This window comes from Rhagoletis pomonella, unplaced genomic scaffold (genome assembly GCF_013731165.1).
Source record: "Rhagoletis pomonella isolate Grant_MI unplaced genomic scaffold, Rhpom_1.0 Rhpom_scaffold_00001, whole genome shotgun sequence".
Classification (NCBI taxonomy): domain Eukaryota; kingdom Metazoa; phylum Arthropoda; class Insecta; order Diptera; family Tephritidae; genus Rhagoletis; species Rhagoletis pomonella.
Window position 1 is genome coordinate 12,331,089 of NW_023458555.1, and position 5,301 is coordinate 12,336,389.

The following is a 5,301-nucleotide window of genomic DNA, read 5'->3' on the forward strand; positions in this document are numbered from 1 at the left end:
ATGAAGCAGATTTACTGGCAGTTGCGGTCCATATGAGAGTACAGAGAAGTTAGATAACCTGTGAGTAACCTGATATTGGCTGTATTTAAAAGATGTATGTCCTTTCAAACGAAAGGATTGCCAAAATCCTTGTTACTCATACTACCGCTCTTCAGAATATACTGCATTTTGAGCTTATCCACTTCAACAAAATACTTGCGTACTCTTATTGATAGACGATGACCCTTCGTCGTCAGTTCGTCGGCCTCGTCGGCCTCTACGAACCCGTCCGACCTGGTATCCAGCACAAAGTTGCCATATTTCTCGCTGCAAAAGGTCCGAAAATGAGAAACAAAGCCTAGTTCCTCGTCTAAATATACCTTTCGGTTTGGGATTTTTCCCTGAAATTTATAGTGAAAATAGATTTCTCTAAGCATGGCATATATTCTTCATTGGCATTCAACCTTTAATGTGTTTCTCTTTCTTGTTCCCACGAAGTGTTCTCACGGGTGCATGCACGCTCGAGTCTGCTTCGGAGACGTGGTTTGTTTCGCTCCATCGAGTTCAGTTTGAACATCAAATATAAGGGTCTTAAATGTAAAGGTGTCTAGGGAGAAACGTTCTGACGTTCCGGTGAACACTGTTCGCTTTCCTGTCGAATATTTATTCTCGCCAATGGCTACGATTGTCTGAGGCTTGTTGGCATAAACGCATGACTTCAAGCAGCCCCAAAGAAAGAAGTGATTAAATAGAGAGGTGATTAATTTTGGCCCACCTTTTACTTAAACTTTGAAAGACCATTTCGATTGATACTCTTATTGTAAAAAATAATTTCAATTGTAACAATAAGTAGTTGTAGTGGAATTTCATTTCAAAACAGGTGGCAACCCTTTTAAACACCTAAGAAAATGCTACATATCCAAACTAAAGATATCTAAACACCCGTGCGTTTGACACTTTAACCTGTGCATAATTTAATTCAAATCGATTTTTCACATAGGTGGCAACCCTGTTAAAAAATATTTTCAAACTACAACCATATTAGACCACTTTCGTCTGACACCTATATTGCGGTTTATATTCCAATGACCTAATTCCCTTAATTCAAGTAGACTTTGAGTTTTCAAACAGGTTGCAACCCTACCTTTAGAAATAAAGCCTTTTCAAAACCATTTTGATTGATACCCATATTGCAGTAATGCATTTCAATTAGAACACATATTTTAAATTTTCATATAGCTTGCGAATAATTAATTTAAATTTGACTTTTCAATCAGATGGCAACCTGTTTCAAAATATTTTCAAACTTCAACCTTTTTGAGCCTCTTTCGTTTTTTATACAAATATCAAACAAATAATTACCTTAATACAGGTTGAATTTGATTTTTTAAACAGGTGGCAGCCCATCTCCATGAGTATGGAATTGATTTCATATAATTCTATACAAAATTCCAGTACTCTACAACAAATACTTCCTGAGATATGCAGTATGAAAAAATCCGTTTGTATGGGAGGTGCCGCGCTCCCTTATCTAATCGACATAAAACTTAACCCATAAGTTGGACTAAATATTTATAATATGGGTAGGATAAACGATTAGAAAACCTGATGTTAGCCCAATAAAACAGCTTGATGTCCTTTTTGTCAAAGCGGAAACGAAAACGATTCGCTCGTCTGCGGCCACATATGTATTTCACTTTAGCGACTGACTGCACTACGTTAACCCATTCAGCTACTGGGACCCCTTATAGCAGCTATCTCAGGTCATATAATCCGTATGAAGTTCCCGTCGCATTAAAGCCGTCGCTACTTCACCTCTTACAGAACTGCCTTAAAATGAAAATGTTAAAGCTTATCACATATTCACTTGCTATTTAATATTAAACCTGAAGGTAACCATTTTAACACATACATACATATGTATATATACTATCGTATTCAATATTTAGTACACACGTCTGTGTATATCTAGAAAAATAACAATCCCATCTAACTTTTTTGGGCATTTTGTCTAACCTCTTCCCCCACCTTCCCACCCACCGACGTTGAACTGACCTAAGCAGTTGTTAAATTTAACCCAAAGTTGACCCACATGTGGTCGGAATTAACAGTTCGCAGATTGCCGCATAAACAGTCGCGGCACTTTGTCTTGCTAAAATCATAGAGTTCCCCCACTTTGTTTTTTTTTTGTTTTTTTGAGACTCAGCTGCCATTGCGTTCGTTCACGCAGAAAAAAAGGACTGAAAAACAAATAAAAACCCAAAAATTGTGGCAAGAAAATTGCGCGCCGAAGGTAAAGACAGGTAATGAATGCCATTACTGTGGAGTGAAGGAGAAGAGGGCGTTGTACGGGAAGGGGAGTGATGATGGAGTGACGCAGAAAGTGGCTGGTCATTTTTATGGGCAATTTACAAGGGGTGTGCATGGAAAAGGATGTTTACTGTGTGAATATTGTTGTAAGGAATGATTTGTTTGTTTGTTCGTTGCTTTGCTTACCCAAGTAGCGAATGGGTATGTGTAAGCTTGTTTATTTGTACGAATGATGGAATGTACTATGCTTGTAGATACGAGTATGTTTTGGTTGTGAGTACGCTACTAATGTTTGCTTATTTGTTGTTGTTGTTGTAGTGAAAGTTTAACGGCTTGTAATGATGATGGAGCATATTTGTGATGTACAAATCTACAATGCAATTCTTGTAGTTGTTGTTGTTCCTAGAGGTAAATTAGACGGTCTGAATGCTCGGTTTCCGTTTATGATTAACAGTTGAATTTTACAAATTACTTTAAGCTGGCAGATTCATTAATTCTTTCAGCTGCAGGATGTAGTTTTGATTTTACTGAAAAGGCATTTGAGAACTGGAACTTTTCAAATTTAAAATTCTTTTTAAATAACTTCAAAATTAAGTGTAGTACTTATTCCATCTAAGCTGGCACGTTTCAGGCAAGCGATCTGATTATTGTCGCACCATATTTACCATAAATGTTGACAAAGGGATACAAAAAGCTTTTCGTAACCTTCGAGGGCCCTCGCAAGGCGGACTGAAACAGCTTAAACCTGTTTGTGTATGGCGCATCTGCTCCCCAAACTCGGAATAACAATTGTGGAAGCTTTTAATGGAGAAAAGTCTACCAAGAATGTGGCAGACTGGGAGGCATACCCTCTCAGTTTCAACGCCTTCCAGAAGGAGATAAGAAATGCTAAGACCTCAAATCAGCCATCGGAGTCCTCCTCATTTCAGTTTGCTGGAAAATCTAGAAGGACGATAGAACATCGAATTGATGAACACTTTCCCGGCAGTAACAATATAGAGGATATAACTAATCCTGTGTCAGCAACTCATATCACTTATGTACTTAGCCAACTTAGTCGTAGGAAGACTCATGTTAACAGCTAGCGAAATACTACCATCTGTACTAAACGATTTGTCAAGGTAGGCAGAAGCGAAAGGTATGCAGTTTAATCTTAAAAAACCAAAATAGCCGACTTTTTGAAAATTTCTTGCAAAGGAACACCGAAGAGCGGAGAAAAAAGCGCAAGCATAGAATTTCGAAGTAATGGGGTCCGCAGGTAATACTTGAAGTATACACATCGATAGTTAGTCCTATTATAAGGATTTTTCATAAAAGTGATTGGTTCCTTGAATTATCACTCTATCGGTTATATTGTCCAGAGCTTACAATTCTCTAAATAATATTGTAGTCGCAGGGTTACCGAAGACTACCAACGAAATTGTTCTGAAGCCGTGAATAGCCGCTTCTGAAAAACCGAGCCTGCCCAATGAATTGCTAAGTTGGAGGCAGAACCTGTCGGGTTTCTTATCGCTACCGCTTTTAGCCCACCTCGTGTACTTCATACCACCATCGATACCACTCACATCTGGAAGGCATTATCGCCACGTTGTGTAGCGCTTGTTGAAGCTTTTACATTTTAGGAAAGGTTGGAAATTAAAATCAGCGTTGGTAATACCACGACTACCACAAAAAGCACTGTGAAGTGCTTTGGATTAAGGTTGGACCCGAAATTAACGTTCTGGGCCCAAATGCAGTACGCAGCAAGAAAGGCACTACAGGTCACAAATCTTCTAAGCGAACTTATGGCTTATATAGGCGGACCTAAGCAAAGCAAGACAAAGCTTCGGATATATACGCCGACGTCTTTTCTACTATACGGCAGTGAAATATGGGCGGATGCATTAAGAGCGGAAAACATGCTATCTTCCGTAGAAAGAACAGCAGCTTTAAGAGTAGCCTCGGCATACCGAACGGTCTCAGAAGCAGCCATTGTGGTGATAAGTGGTAAATTACCTATAAATATAACGAAGCATGAAGTGGAGACTTAAATAAGCCAAGACTCCGATGACAACTGTGGAAGAAATAGAAGAGTAAATAGTGGCCTCAGGGCAAGAAGGATGACACGCAGAAAAACGAGGAAGGTGGACAGCAAAGCTAATACCGAGAGTTAAGAAATGGACAGATAGAAAATTCGGCTATGTAAATTATTACATTACCCAACTTCTATCCGGCCGCGGATACTTTCGAAAATAATTCCGTCAAATGGGAAAGGCAGAAGATCCAATCTACATATATGATGCCGAACCAGACGACTCAGAACACACGTTCTTCAAATGCCATAGGTGGCAAAGAGAACGGAATGCTCTGTAGCGACGACTAGGAAGGATCACTGCTGAGAACATAATAAGGAAAATGACAAGCTGCGAAGATAAGTGGAATCATATCGCATAATTCGCCGAAAGCATCCTGAGAGCCAAGAATTTCGCCCACCTCTCCCGCAAAAAAAAAATTACGAGCGGTAACATTGACCCTTTCATCCTCCCTCCTGTGGAAAGGTAACTAAGTAATTTTAACTATTTTTAAATTCAGTTCGTATATTCCCTCGAAAGGGAAGTTTAGTATAACGCAGGCAGGTGGGTGACCAAGGATGTCGTGGTTGCTTATTAATGGCCAGGCAATTTAATATCGTATATGCATGTGTCTACATACATATGTATATATGTATGTAAGTGTGAAATGGGCGGGAATGCAAATTTGGTTGTACATATCGTTAAATGCACGCCTGCATGAAAAAGAATTAGTGAGTTCACATGTAAGCCGGGTGATCCCATTTCGTATGTGCGGCTTGTAAGTCCTTCAGGTTGCTTAAACTTGACAGACATGTTTCATTGTTTATACAGGCATACACACATACATATGTACAGTTCATATGTTTTAATGCATTTATGTTTTATGCTTTTCACCCCCTCTTTGTTCCTTGCTTCGCTTGCCACCATTTGCTTGTTATTGTTGTGGTTGATTTCATTTTCA